This window comes from Canis lupus, chromosome 4 (assembly GCF_003254725.2).
Source record: "Canis lupus dingo isolate Sandy chromosome 4, ASM325472v2, whole genome shotgun sequence".
Lineage (NCBI taxonomy): Eukaryota > Metazoa > Chordata > Mammalia > Carnivora > Canidae > Canis > Canis lupus.
In genome coordinates, this window is record NC_064246.1 from 47112063 (window position 1) to 47128562 (window position 16500).

General features: G+C 33.3%; 1 long non-coding RNA gene across 1 annotated transcript in view; it reads right to left on the reverse strand.

The window, feature by feature from the left end:
* The window catches only part of LOC112651835 (uncharacterized), a 42500-nt gene extending 26228 nt beyond the window's left edge, over positions 1 to 16272 (reverse strand). Inside the window, exons 1-2 of the long non-coding RNA XR_003131084.3 lie at positions 16179 to 16272; positions 14765 to 14889 (exon numbers count right to left, since the gene is read on the reverse strand). This is a non-coding gene — a long non-coding RNA (uncharacterized LOC112651835). The remainder of the gene's footprint in view (positions 1 to 14764; positions 14890 to 16178) is intronic.
* Between the last annotated feature and the right edge of the window lie 228 nt (positions 16273 to 16500).

The following is a 16500-nucleotide window of genomic DNA, read 5'->3' on the forward strand; positions in this document are numbered from 1 at the left end:
CCTGCTTGTGCTCTTTTTCCCTCTCTCAGATAAATAAATAAAATCTTTAAAAAATTGGTCATTTTTTGCTATAAAACAATATTACTCATTATAACTTTGCACCATGATCTTTATATTTCAAAGGTATATGAGAGAGGGCCTAAACTTTTTTCACTGTACAAATTAGTCATCAGTATTTTAAAAACTGACTTTATCTAAGAGAAATTCATTCCAACAAATTAATTACTGTCATTTTTTTTATGTCTAACCTCTGTTCATGAATTTATGTTATTAATGAAGTAGCTTTGGTTTGGAACTCAAACTGAAATTAAAACCCTGACACTCTCCTTAACTATATGTGTGATCCTCAACAAGTTACTAAATCACTCTCCATCTAATTTTTTTATCATTAAGATGATAATAATAACATACTTGGAAGTGTTACTGTGGAAACTAAATAGCCTAGGGCCAATGTGGCCCACTATAAATGCAATAAACTGTTGCTGTTATCATTAATAATAATGGGGACATCTGCATCTGTACTCCCTGAGTGATTTTCGGTATAATCAACTAAGTTGTTTGAAAATCACTGTTTTAGTGTGATCATGTGATTTGTATGATAGTCAAAAAAGCATGTAACTGATGCTGAGAATGAAAATAAACTGGAGGGATCCCTGGGTGGTGCAGCGGTTTGGCGCCTGCCTTTGGCCCAGGGCACGATCCTGGAGACCTGGGATCGAATCCCACATCAGGCTCCCAGTGCATGGAGACTGCTTCTCCCTCTGCCTGTGTCTGCCTCTCTCTCTCTCTCTCTCTCTCTGTGACTATCATAAATAAATAAATTTAAAAAAAGAAAAAGAAAATAAACTGGTTGTCACATGCATGGTTTATGAGAGTACAAATAGTACAGCAATTCTGGAAAATAGTTTAGCATTTCTTTAAAAACTAACATACCTACATGCACCTCACTAAAACAATCATAAGTATGCATCCTACAGAAATGAAAACTTATGTTCACAAAAAAAGTCTGAATACAAATGTTCATAGTAGATGTCTTTCGACATATAAGTAGCTAAAAGAGATAATACATACATATAATAAGATACTACTTAGCAATAAAAAGCAACAAATTATTGTTACTTGCAATGACTTTGAACCAATATTATGCTGAATGAAAAAAAAAAAACAATTTCAAAGAGTTTACATATTGTATTATTAGTCCATTTACACAATGTCCTCAAAGTGACAAAGCTATGGCCCCATAGAGAAAAGGTCAATGATTGCCCAGAGTTAAGTTTAAGGGAGGATGTAAATATTAAGGGCTAACATTAAGTGGTATCTTTGTGGTGATGGAATAGTTCTGTTTAGAGATTGAGGAGATGGTGACTCAAAGCTACTCTTGTGATAAAATTTTCTAGAGCATATACAAACACAGCCACACAGAAACACACTCAAAGACTGCATATAAAAACTGGTGAAATCTGTTTAAGGTTCATACTTTAGTTAACAGTATTATACCAATGGCATTTTCTTGGTTCTGACAATATACTACAGACACATAAGAGACCACTTTGAAGCTGAATGAAATGCAAATGAGTACATGTAGGGATTCCCTGCACTGTTTTTGCAAAATTTTTGAGTCTTTGACTATTGTTATTTTTTAAAGATTTTATTTATTTATGAGAGAGAGAGAGAGAGAGAGAGGCAGAGACAGAGGGAGAAGCAGGCTCCATGGAGAGAGCCCAATGTGGAACTCAATCCTGGGATTACATCCTGAGCTGAAGGCAGATGCTCAACTGCTGAGCCACCCAGGGGTCCCAACTACTGTTATTATTATTTTTTTATAAGGCATTTATGTGAATGCAGCATCCAGAGTTTCAGTTTCATTTGCTTCAGTGACATCTTTTTTAGCCTAGGTAAATAGTGTGATATATTTTTAATGCTGTAGACATTACTTTGATTTTTTAGAATAATTAAGAGTTAAAATTGATTTAGAATTATAATAATTTAAAAACACCTAAAAGAAAACATTTATTTTTAAGAACCTTATTTTTGTTTGCAGTTTTTTAATCTCAAAGTGAGATTAAAAACTGTTTATTTGCACCAAAATTAGCTATAGATAAAAGAATAATAAAATAAAAACTGAGATAAATTCCTTATTGCTCATACTCTGCAGTCTAAAAAATATAAGAAACTACCAATAAATGATATCAGTGCAAAATTCACTTATGTTCCAAATTTGTTTCTAGTTACAATAAAATTTTTCCTAAATTATCCTCATTTTATTTATTGAAACTTACTAGTGGACTTTGAACAGGAAGAGATGCTGACTATAAAATGTGACCTCAATGTACACAATAAATTATTTCTGAAATATAATCCAAAATTGATGGCCAGCATCCCATCCTGATGATGATGATGGTGAATTATGTAAATTTATATCTACATCTATATCTAAATCGATATCTATATCTATATGTATATCATCTATTTATATCTTAGTTTGGTTTCCTGAGAAACAAATTCTAAGGCAAGGATTCCAGCACAAGTAGTTATTTTGGAATGTCATCATTGGCCAAAGCACTAGGGAAATGGGAAACAAAGTAGGGAAGACAGATAGGGTTTATTTTTTAAGCAAGTTACTGTTGGGGGTAAATGAATCTGAATCCTTCTAGAGAAATCTAGTTAAAACATGTGCTCAGAGTTATCCCAACCTGAAGGGTAAGAAGATAAATACTTATTTATCAATTTCTATTGGCACTTGGTTAAAGCTGCCTCTGGGAGACAGTGGTCCAGCTTGTCCCATAGATAATAAAGTAGCCAAGCAGCCAGAGAAAGCCTTCAGACAGAGAATGCAAGTGCTGATGATAGATAGTTGACACATGTGCAGTGAAATGATCAAAGCGCGGGGATTTCATTAGGTAGCATCAGTTACATATGTCTTATCTTATTCTATATATATTGGGCACTTAATAAGTACTCATTGAACTTCTATATTAGTTATGGTTGCAGAATGAGTGATACACTTTTTTTGTATTATGGAACTTAAGTACTTAGGTTTAATCTAATTTGATATATCTTTTTTTAGTTGATGTGACTTTTTGAAATACCTTATAAATCACATAATATTTGTTGCTTTAGTCAATCATCAAATAATTTCTCATTACTTGATACTATAGGGATAAAGCTGAGAAATACACTATCCACTAATAAATATTTTTAAAAATCAGGAGAAAATAGGTAAATCTATAGTTGACAGGTCTCACATATTCATATTTATTTAGAGCCCAAATATGTTAATACTCCATGGTGAAAATTAGCGAATCTTCCACCCATCTGTTAGATTTAGTGGGTTAAGGACATAGTAAGGTTATAGTACTCCCAGAGCTAGCACTATTACTTCTTACTGAAAGTCAGTCTGCATAAGTCAACTTCATCCTTTGGAAAGACTAAATTATCAATGATCTGAAATGTAATATCAGTGGCTTTTACCTGAAATACAAAGACTTCATGATTAATATACTTATTTGAAACACTAAAGATGTTGTTTTTATTTTTAAAAAATATTCCCCCCCAAAACGAAACTTAATGTTAGACTATTCAAGTTAGTGAGTAACTAAGAGTTTATGTCAAAGATAAGCTAGAATGTCTATGAAAGAAAATGAGTTACAGAAACTGGCCATTTCCCCATATCTATCAGTTAATAAAAAGAATGGTAGGCATAACAAATTTTCTGATACTACAGAAAACCTCATGTAAGAAATGTCTAATGTGGTTCAATCATGACTCTAGGAAGGAAGAGAGAGGCGAGGAGGTTGATTAAGGCAAAAAAAAAAAAAAAAGAATATTCCTCCTTCCAATTTTATCTCCCTTTATTCATCATGACCATCTAAAGGGAGACAAACAGGAGCAAACTTGGGCTTAATTCACACACAGAACAGAATGATATAATTTAATTCTCCATTATTTTTCCTAAGAAAATTATACTTTGAAACAAAACTTAATAATCTTGTTAAAACTTTTGCAAGTCAGGTACAGTCAAGAAACTAAAAATCAAATTAATGTGAAAAGGTGAGAAAATAGAACTGCCTAAATTTTAAAGTGGAAAATGGTTAATTATATTGTCTTTTGTCATATTTGTTAAATGTTCAGTTTGGCACAGCACACAAAAAAGTGAAAGGGACTTTGATAAATTACTACAGAAAATGTAATGGATCATATTTTGATTTAACTGGAATTTATTGTACCTTCAGTGATAATCCAATATTCATATTTTAATTTGTAGGTATGATCAGAACATACCTTTTATAAGCCTTTCATTTTCTGTGAAAGAAATAGGCAAGACAGAGAATTTAAAGACGACTTATTATTCCTGGAATGGTTGGCCTGAGAAGATGAATAGAATGTGTCTTTTGATTTTTCAGCAGTGTTATTTTAAAATTCTCATGTAGGTCATTACTTATTCTAGAGCTGGATCAATCAAAGGGAGGTGAATCAGCAAGGCGCAAAAGAGGAAGCCACCTTGAAATGGATTAAGTGAAATAATTGTGTGAACATATGGCCTGGAAATTAAATTGATTCAGCTAAACAAGTTATATTAAATAGATCAGGTAATTTTCAGGCATCTGGTCAGATGATCACAACTTAAAGCAATTATACAATTGGAGACTGAGAAAAAGAGAGGGGCCTATTAGTCTACAAAATAGAGACCATAAAATAAAACTCAAATTGTCAGTGATCTTTTCAGAGTTTGCCCTTTTAAAAAAGATGCATGTAAAGATAAAGTCCTGGATAAAAGAATTCAGAGGGGTTTTCTAAATGAAAGTTGTCAGATATTTAAATTGTCGATAAATTATTCATTTATTTATTCACTTAAAAAATATTTATTGAGTACCAACTCTCTTTAGGCTTATTATAAAATGTCCTAGTTCTCAAATTTCCTATATTTTATGAGTTTATATATTTAGAGCAGAAAAATAAGTGCTTTTTTAGTTGATAAAGTTCTATATACAGAATCTTCTTTGCCATTAAAGATTTTTTTCCCTTGGCTACCGTCTTGATTGTTTGAGTTCAATGTTCAATGTAAAATATACGTTTAGATATTGTCTCTCTTTACTTTTCATACTGTTTCCAAATATATAGGTATATGAAAATACCAAGAATACAAATGTTAGGTAACTTGCAAAACATAAGCAATGTGTATTATATTCATAGGCCATTAATGGCTACTGATTTAATTTTCCAAAACTTAAAACATGAAGTATAGTAAGACTTTTTTCATTTTAGTGTGATAAGTAACTTCTAAAAACTGTTTTTACTAAATAATGTAATAAACTTATGGATAATTTTTTATGTACTGAAATATATACATTATGATTATCATACATTCTTATTATAAGGTTGTTAAAATTGAGATTAAAACTGTATGTATATGAACTACTCTAATATCTTAATCATAAAGGTTTTTGCGTGGATGAAATGTCCTTTAGTTTACATTAGATTTAATGTAAATAGTCTGGGCCTGCTGTCTTTAACACATAAGAAATTCACTCATGTTAATTTTTTTCCAAAGTTTATTCAACAGAAAATATTTGTGTAATTCTTCAGGATAATATATCCCCATGGTTACAATACAAATGAGGCAAACAGTATGAAATTTTTATGATTGTAATAGGCAGTTTTGTTGGTTTGGTTTACAGAAAACTATATCATAGATGAGAAATGAAAGGACTTTAACCACAGTAGGCAATGACAGGTATAAGCATTTTGTAAAAGCTTTGTATTTTATGAAATGTCTTTTCATGTACTCTTATTGAGCTTTACAATAACCAGGTGATAAAACTACACTATCCTGCATATAGATTTTTTTTTAATTACCCAAAGCTTAGAAATCCTTGATTTTACCAAGGTTGCACAAATAAATATGACAGATAGATAGGATAGAAATAAAAATGCAGTTTGAAGAATGTATTAGAGAGGATATAAAGGGAACTTGAAAAAAGCCAGTTGAATGGCTATAATTATATATTCCAGATGGAGATGATGAAATCCATAACAGAGGTAATGGCAATGGGTTGAAGAAGCATAGATTAATTTCAGGTATATTGATGATAATTGAGAGGTTGAATGACTTATTGGGTAGCACAGCATGAAATTGTCAATATTTACCTGTTTTGACAAATTAAAAAAAAAACTTTACATTGTTTAATCTCATAGAAGTTAAGCATAAAGAAGTAATTACACAAGATCCTCAGATTTGTGATTTGAGTAGCTGAGTGGTTTGTGGAATCAGTCATTATGATAGCAAGCATAATAGAGGGAAGAAGAAAATGTGTGTCCCATCCCTATAGAATTTTAAATGTATCTGAAAATACAAGTTGTAATATTCAGACAGAGTAATTAGATAAATAAGGAGAGGATTTAGAGAGTGACTGCATCAGCAGCAAAGCATTTACATGTACATCAAAATCATGAGAGTTCAGTGACAGTTTGAAGAAAACATGTATAAACCGAGGAGGAAAAAAAGAATTGAGAAAAAAGATCATTTAGAAGAACAGAATAAAGAGAACTAAAAGAATCTAAAAAGGAACAGTCAGAGAGGAGGGGAGAAAGATAGAGATTGGTGTCAGAAAAGTCAAGGAAAGAATTTCACAAAGAGGAATGGTCTTTTATTCAATATTATACTAGAAACAGTACCCACTGAAATAAGAAAAGACACATAAACTGGAAAGGAAGAAATAAAAAAAAAATTGCTGACTGTATGGTTATCTACATAGAAAATCCCAAAACAGTCTTTGAAAATGATAATATAACTTATAAGTAAGTTAAGCATGGTAGCAGGGTATAAGATCAATATATTTTTTAAAGATCATATATTTATATACAATGATCAGAAATTAAAATTATAAAAAGTATATTTACAATAACACTGAGGACACCAAGTATTTATGTGTATAGCTAAAAAAACTATGTGCACTATTTACTAAAAACTACAAAACACTTCAAACAAAAGAAATGGAAACATATTGTGTTGATTAGCTGGAACATTTATTATTAAGTTGCCAATTCTTTCCAAATTGATCTATCAAATGCAATTTTGATAAAAATACTAGCAGTGTTATTTTTTAGAGATAAATTGGTACTACAATATATAGAGAAATACAAAGAAACTAAAATAGTCAAATTATTTTTTTGAAAAAAAAAACATCAAAGACAGAGGACTCATAACTAGAGTTGCTTTCAGGACAAACAATAAAGCCATAGTAATCAGGGCAATGTAGCATTGGCAAAAAAAATATATAGATCAGTGGAACAGGACAGTCCAGAAATAAAACCACAGAAATAAAGTTGATTGTTTTTCCCAAAGGTACAAAATCAAAAAGAGTAAAGTAGTCTTTTTGACAAATGATACTAGAAAAATTGATTATTCAATATACAGAAAATAAGCTTTGATCTATACAACACATAAGAAGAAAGTGGAGGAAGAGGAGGTGAAGAAGGAGGGGAAGAAGAAGAAGAAGAAAAGAAGAAGAAGAAGGAGAAGGAGAAGGAGAAGAAGAAGAAGAAGAAGAAGAAGAAGGAGAAGAAGAAGGAGAAGAAGAAGAAGAAGGAAGAGAGAGAGAGGAGGAGGGAGAAGGAAGAGGAGGGAGGCAGAGGAAGAGGAAGAATGCAGTCTTCAGAATTGATCATAGAGCTAAAGTAAAACTTAAAATGACAAAATGTCTAGGGGCACCTGGCTGGCTCAGTTGCTAGAGCATGCAACTCTTGATTTGGGGTTGTAAGTTGGAACCCCATATTGGGTGTAAAGATTGCTTAAAAGTAAAATCTTTAAAAAATAAAATAGCAAAACTATAAAATGTCTAGAAGAAAGATTAGGAGAAATTTTAAGTAAAAATTTCTTAGCTATGACACCAAAAGCATAATTCATAAAAGAAAAAAATAATATCCAGACTTCATCAAAATTAGAAACTTCTACTCTTGAAACACCTTTAAGATAATGAAAAAATGATCCAGAGATTTAGATAAAATATTTGCAAACATTATATCTGATAAGGGACTTTTATCCTGAGTATATTAAGAACTCTCAAAGCACTAATAATGAAACGACCCAATTTTAAAAATGGTCAAAGTATTTGAACAAATGCTTCATCAAGAAGATATTCAGATGGCAAGTAAGAACATGAAAATGTGTTCCATCACATTATTTTTTAGTAAAATGCACATTAAAACCACAGTATGATATCATATACTTACTAGACTAATTGAGAAAGAAAGAGAAAAGTAATTAATTGATAGTACCAAATAATGCCATGGTATGGAACAACTGGATTCTTCTAATATGCTGATGGTGGTTCAGAAAGTACAACCTTTTTGAAAACAGTTTTACAGTTTCTCATAATGTTAAGCATACAGTTAGTATATGACCTAGCTATCCCAATCCTAGACACTCACCCAAAATATATGAAAACTTATACTCACACAAATATCTGTATCTGAAAGTTTATATAGGATTTATTGTTAACTGACCTAAACTAGAAATAACCCAAATATCCTTAAGTTGATGAATCATTAAAATGTGGTATATCCATACAGTAGAATACTACTCACCAATAAAAGGATATAAGATACTGATACACACCATAACATGATGGTAAAGTGCATATCAACTATATTATATTAGGTAGAAGAAGCTAGATTTTTAAAGGTTATATATTGTTGGACTCTGTTTATACAACATGGTGGAAAAGGTAAAATTATAGGGAAAGAAAAAAGATCAGTGGTAGGTAAAGTCTTGAAAAGGGGGAACGGTTGGTTATAAGGGACATAGGGAAAATTTTTAGGACAGTGGAACTATTCTATATATTGAATTTAATGATGGTTATAATTGTATGCATTTTCCAATTCAGAAATGTACACCAAAAGGGCCAATTTTACCGTGTGTAAATTTTACCCTAACTTAAAAATGGAAAAAAATGATCATTTATAACACTTCTGAGATATGTAAGCAAAGAACAACATCTTGTCTCTTGGATTTGGAACATAAGCATTCTTGTTGAGGAAAACCTTGAAATACCAAAGAAAGATAAAATAGGTTTGTAGTTGTTGAGGAAGCCAAGCAATTGCATCCAATAAAGGATAAACAGTGAGTATAACTGATTATTTCCTCAGGAAACTTCACCCTCAGGAAAATAAAGGGGAGGGGGGAGACAAAGTGTTGTCTAGAGCATGAATATAAAATTGGGGACAGTAGTTTTTATTTTTATTTTTATTTATTTATTTTTATTTATGATAGTCACACAGAGAGAGAGAGGCAGAGACACAGGCAGAGGGAGAAGCAGGCTCCATGCACCGGGAGCCCGACGTGGGATTCGATCCCGGGTCTCCAGGATCGCGCCCTGGGCCAAAGGCAGGCGCTAAACCGCTGCGCCACCCAGGGATCCCGGGGAGAGTAGTTTTTAAAAGATGAAAGAAATTTAAACATTTTCCCATGTATGGAAAGAAGACAATAAGAAAGAGGTTGAAGATACTAGAAAGAAGGGAGATGTTAACAGTGTGAGATCTCTGAGGGGACAGAAGTGGAACAGTAAGCCCGATGGGGACCTGAAGCTGGAGAAATAAAAATGATGCCACAAAGCATCATTTGTTTTGTTTTGCTCTAAGAGCATTAGGCAACTCAGACACAGTTCAAGAAAGGATAAACAGTTGAACTTATCCAAGGTCTGCTTTTATCCCCCAGAATGATGAGTTGGAAAACCATATGAAGCACAGGAATTGAGGATGTTTCCCAAAGGTGTGTATTTTAGACTAAACTACTTAAGAAAGCAAGTAAAAGTATGGAGAAGAAAAGGAGTCAGGAATTTGTAATCTTTTTTTTTATTATTATTATTTTAAATTTTATTTATTTATGATAGTCACACAGAGAGAGAGAGAGAGAGGCAGAGACACAGACAGAGGGAGAAGCAGGCTCCATGCACCGGGAGCCCGACGTGGGATTCCATCCCGGGTCTCCAGGATCGCGCCCTGGGCCAAAGGCAGGCGCCAAACCGCTGCGCCACCCAGGGATCCCAGGAATTTGTAATCTTAAAGAAGTTGAATCATTGTGATGGATTGTAACAAAAACAACAACAACAAAATTGATATGATTGGAGGCTTTCATCTGAGGGTGGGATTTCAGAGCCTGCAGGTTGGTGAAGTAGGAAGGGTAAGAATAAAATTCATCATGTGACGCAAAGAGGGAAAACTGATATTGAAAAAGGGTCATGTCACATGATATAAAATGTTGGGATACTGCGTAGATTTTCCATAGTCATACTTAAAACACTGAGGACATTAGATTGATTTAGAAAAAAAAAAAAAAAAAAAAAAGGAACTGTGGAACAGGTACCAGAGTATTCAGTGAATGAGGGAGAATGACTATAAAACTGGTAGATGCGAAATTGTGTAGAGTAAATTGCTGAGTGCTATGGCTCTGGAAGCGGGAAGAGCTCATGTGAGGATGTAGTCTGACAGCCTTGAGTAGCTCTGGTGAGTGAAGCGGATGCTGAAGCTATCACCTTTTCCTCAGCTCTGTGAGCCACTGGGGAATGAATTAAGTTTCCCTTAAGAACTTGATGCAAAAAAAATGTCCTAAGGGAGTCAGGATTCAGTTAAGCTAAGATTCATATATTCTCTATACAAATAGAACTCATTTCTCATGAAAACAAAACAAAACAAAACCTATGCCCAATGCACACAATAGAAAGGATGCTTTTGAGCGTGCTCTGTGCATGTGTGTGGCAAGGAGACACTTCTGAGGAGATGAGGGGCAGGGGGAAAGCTGAGGTGGGAGAAGTATGAAGATCAATCTCAAAAAAGACTGATAACCAAAAGAGCTTATTATTGAGCGGTAATCAAGAATGATAGATAGGGAGACATGTTCTTTATGTTACGTCTTAATGACTCTACAAATATTACAAAAGTAGTCAGTGTCCTGGAATTTCACAGAAAAGTAAAAAGGGCTAGACTAGAGTGTATAATACTGGACAATAGAAAATATATGGCATTGTATGCTGCTCCTTCCCGGTGCTGAGTCCATGGCAGGTATGACTGGTTCTGGCACTCTTTCCTACTAATACCAGATTCAGTTCCAAAGGCATTCCCAATACACCTATCAAGGTATAGTCATTTCCAATTGGCCAAAAACAGCACATTAATTAAATCAATTTTTGAAATTTATCTTTTCCCCATTTCTCCTGTTTGAATTTTCTTATGGGAGACCTATCCCCACATTCCAGAAAGAAGAGAATAGCATTTCCTCTTTCCCTTAATTATGCTTCCTCTCAAAAAAGGGTTCTTCTATTCATTACTGTCACCTAATTCTCTCAGAAATACTGGTCTTGTCCAAGATTTGATGGAGGTTTTTAAAGTCCATCAGGATTTTCCAGGACAGTATATTACAGGAGATTTAGATGATTCTATCTCAAATTTAGATGATTGTGTCTCAAATTAATATTCTTGCTCTGTTTTACAAGAAAAAAAATAAATTTATGTTAATTCTTTATCTCTATTAGGGTGCTCAGGACAAAACAAGTGAAGTCCTTTGCTTTGGTGAAATCATATTAGGAATGTGTTTTTATTTTATTATTTTATACAAAGAATATCTATAAAATTGATCTCATCCATGTGACTGTAATGCTTAACAGTTTGGCCAACAGACTATGTTGCCATGGTTTAGTTCATATTGGCTGTGTAATTTGGGTCATCTTGCGATTTTGTTTAATTTGTTTGTTTTTGCATCTGTGACCTAAAATAATGTGTGTGGGTAAGGTGATGATAGTACCCACCATTAGAATTAATGTGATCATTAAATGAGAGAATAAATACTTGTACAATTTCTGGCTCAGTAATAGTGATAGGGACTCCTGTAAGGACAAAGATGCAAACTGCTTTCATTCAAGAGACAATGAGGCTTATGTTTAGTCCAGAAAAGAAATAAGTTAGAGGACAAGTGATGGAGCATTTATATGGAATGATGGGCTGAATAAAGTCACACAGAGCAGCTGTATGTTGGCTCTCCCTAAGTAAAACTATCAAATACTTAGAGCTGTCTAAAATTGGATGCCATACCTCAGATTTGGTGACTTGTTTGTTGATGGACCATCAAAAGCAGAGTCTCGATGAATAATCATTATAAATGTTTTGAACTGAGTTTACATAACAAGTATGACTAAAGGATATCCAAGATCTTTATATTCTAATGTTGTGTTTTTTATACCATAAATAAGAATTAGTTTAAGATTGTTTAGCTCTAATGAGCCAGCTTAAAAAGAAAAAAAAAGGAGAAAAATAATTTGAGGGGTAATTGGTTATTTAGTCAAGACAGCACAGAATAGGGACACCTGGGTGGCTCGGTGGTTGCGCGTCTGCCTTCAGCTCAGGACATGATCTTGGGGTCCTGGGATCAAGTCCTGTATTGGGCTCCCCACAGGAAGCCTGTTTCTTCCTTTGCTTATGTCTCTCATGAACAACTAAATAAAAATCTTAAAAAAAAAGACAACAGAGGATATAGGAATCAAAATTTAAAGTTTATATTAAATAGTAATTATAGCTCTTTTAAAAAACTTGAACACAATAATTAAAATCATAAAGAGTTCAGAAAAAGGAGTGGATGAGTCCTAAATTTTAAGCCTAAATTTATGACACATATTTGATTGACATAGCTTTGAATCATCATGAAAATCTTATGTGATTGGCCTTTTATGTGACTGGTAGTAAAACTGAACCTCAGAAAATGTATTTGTCTAAGGGTGACAGGAAGCTGAGACACAGACCCAGATCTCTGACAAAGTTTATGTTTCATAACACTATTATGAAAAGACAAATGAAGACACACACATATCTGTATTGTTATATATAATAATTGAGTAGTAGTTTCTAAAGAATATATAAATTATTATCTTCATATGTGATAATTAATAACATATCATTTACAATACATATACAGTGTAATGAAGCATGAGATAAAATCTACTCAGTCCTCTTGAAAGTACCCTTCTGTTAAAAGTTAACACGATAAACTATAACTAGTGTTTGTAAAACAGGAAAGACTACTGTTATTGAACCATCCAACCAGTGACTTTGTGGATGGCTAGAATCCTTTCATTATTGAGGCACCTGGGTGGTGCAGCTGGTTGGGCATCTGACCCTTGGTTTTAGCTCGGGTAATGATCTCAGAGTCCTGAGATGGAGCCCCACATCTGGCTGCATGCTTAGCACAGAGTTTACTTGGGTCTTTCTCTCTCTCCCCTTATCTTCCCCCCACCCTGCCTGAGCTCATTCAACATAAGCTCTCTCTCTCAAATAAATAAATAAATCTTTTTAAAAAAAACTCACTATTGCTGATGATTAAAAAAAATGACTTAATTTTTTAAGGAAAAAGTTTGGCTTTTTTTTAATCTCTAAGAATCGTAGAAATGTTGATAGCTGCATCCAATTTATTGAGAAAATATAACTGAAGACATCACACCATGGAAAGGGAATTGAAAAAAATGTTTTCAAAATAAAACAATTTTCTTTAACCCTAAGCATATTGATACTTTTCATATGAAGAAAATACATAAATGCATAAATTCAATCTGATTTTCTATCACCTCTTTCACTTCCTCCTTGCCAAAACAAACATTTTTTTAAATCTCTCTCAAATAGATTTATAGAATGAAAAAAAAAGTGAGATACAGATTTAATAAAGAAACCTATTAAAATAGGCTTGTGACTGACAACCAAGGTTAGGAGAACAACTTCTATATAGTATTCCATTGTCAACTAGAAGCTGAAAAATAGCAGCTAATTCATCCTTGAAAATCTATATTCTAAGCTAAATTAAAATAGAATACACTTAAAAAACGTAATAGGTTCAGTATTTCTACAGATACCTAATTAATTCTAAGTGATGAATGATATTTGGACACAAAGTATGAAAAGAGTAAAACCACTACTATCATGTAGTGGCTTTACTCTGAGTGATATTTCCCAGAAACCTCAAATGACATTGCCTTAGAAACAAGACTTGATTATTAGGCATTTAGAAACTCGAAATATAATTTTGGTCAACTAACACTCAACACTTGGGTTCTTTTTTATCTTCTATGATATGTAAATGAATGATTTATCTACAGAGACATGAGGTACACATATTAATATAAGTATGCATATTAATATGAGATATACATACATGCACACATATGCACACAAATATCTTCACTATATACATTATCTATCTTCATATGTATACGTGTATATGTATACATATATGCATGTGTGTATGTATGCATGTATATATATATAAAATTGTACTGCCAATTTGAGATATATTAAAAATCATGAGAGAAACCAAAAAGATGGTAAAGTTTATAGACTTGGTTTGAGGATTTAATTTGATGATAGTCTTAGTTTGGCAAGATTTTTATCACTATTAGTGGAAAGTCTGCCAATTCACTGAGGAATGAAAATTATTTTATCAAGTACAGTCCAATTCTAAACCTATTTTATTGTTTCATGTACTTGTGACTCTGTAAAGCACAAACTAAGCTTTCATCAAATGTATTAATAAAGGTTAATTTTTTGAGCAGCCGTCATATAACTTGCTTTACTGTGAATTGCCTACTCATCCTCATATTGCATAGAACATACTATTAAATCTTGTTTATTAATTTATCAGCTCAGAATGATCATAGGCAGATAGAGATTTTCCTTAAAGTATACTAAAACAACTAAATAGTTATGGAAGCACAGAAAAAGAACTTCTTACTTTTTTGTTTGTGTAACACTATTCAAGTCTTGTTTCTGAGGTATGGACTACATCTTCTCAATTTCTTCTATTCCTAAACTTCCTCCATCATTCAAAAACCCGCAAGGATTTTCTCCATCACCGCCCTCAGGGTATGGATAATACAGAAAACAAGGACAAATTTTTGGCTTTTTTGAACACTTAAGTAGATTTCATTAATGTATTATGGAGATAATATTCAATTGAAGCTAAGTCCTTCAGTTTTAAGAGCCAACCACTTAAGTTTTGTTTTGCTTTAACATATTCTAAAAGTTTATATGTACATATAAAGAGCAGTTTGAAGACTCAGAGAATATCATTTATGTCAAAAAACTTATTCTGGAAATGGTAAATATTTTAGGCTTTGTGGGTTATGTGATCTCTGTCGCAACTACTCAACTCTGCCATTGTAGCTCTAAAGCAGACATGGACAGATAAACGAATGCATATGCCTGTGTTCAAGTAAAACTTTATTATTGACCTAAAATTTTGAAATCTATGGATTTGCCTTGTGTCCTGAAATATTCTTTTTATTTTATGACCATTTAAAAACGTAAAAATCATCCTTTTTAAAAGATTTTTATTTATTCATGAGAGACAGAGACACAGAGAGTGGCAAAGACACAGGCAGAGAGAGAAGCAGGCTCCACGCAGGGAGCCCGACGTGGGACTCCATCCCAGGTCTCCAGGATCAGGCCCCTGGCCAAATGCGGCGCTAAACCGCTGAGCCACCTGGGCTGCCTTAAAAATCATCCCTTTTTTAAAGATTTACTCATTTATTTTAGAGAGAGAGAGAGAGAGCATGAGTAGGAAGGGAAGAGGAAGAGGAAGAGACGATCTAAAGCAGATTTCATGCTGAGTGTGGAGCCCTAGATGGGGTTTGATCGCAAAATCCGGAGCTTATGACCTGAGCTGGAACTAAGTGTCAGACGCTTAACTGATTGCACCAGCCAGGCACCCAAATGTAAAAACTATATTCTTGAGGACCATACAAAAACAAGCAGCGGCTACATGTGGCACATGCACTAAGGTTTGCTGATCCTTGGTTTACACTGTAAATCATGAAGAAAAAAAAAAGATGTCATAAAAACTGCATCCTCCCCAGACTAATAAGAATTGTGGAGTGTAATAGTCCATTCTACCTCTCTAGGAAAGTTATATTATAATGACATGGAAATTGATTTTGGTCTTTATAAATGTTGGCATGATCAGTAAAGAGAGATGACCAAATAAACTATTTCAAGTTGAAGGTACCGATGCTAGACTAATTACTGCCCACAAAATATGCACTGTCTAGTCCATGAAATCAGTGAATGTTACCTTTTATGGAAAAAAAAAAAGACTTAATAGATGAGATTCATCAAGAATTTTGAGATAGGACATTATCCTTAAATACCATCATAATTGTGTTTATACGAGAGATGCAGAGGTAGACTTGACAACAGAAAAGAAGACGAGGGGACCAAAGAGCCAGAGATTGGAGTGATGTGGTCACAAAGCAAAGAATGTTGGCAGGTACCAGAAGTTAGGAGAGGAAAGCAAAGATTCTCTTGCAGAGCTTCTGGATGGAGCCCTATCAGAACTTAGATTTCAGTGTGGTGAAACTGATTTCTGATATCTGGTCTCAAGAATTTTGAGAGAATATATATATTTTTTTTTGTTTTAAGCCAGGAAGTATGTGGTATTTTTTACATGATTTACAGGAAACTAATACAGTA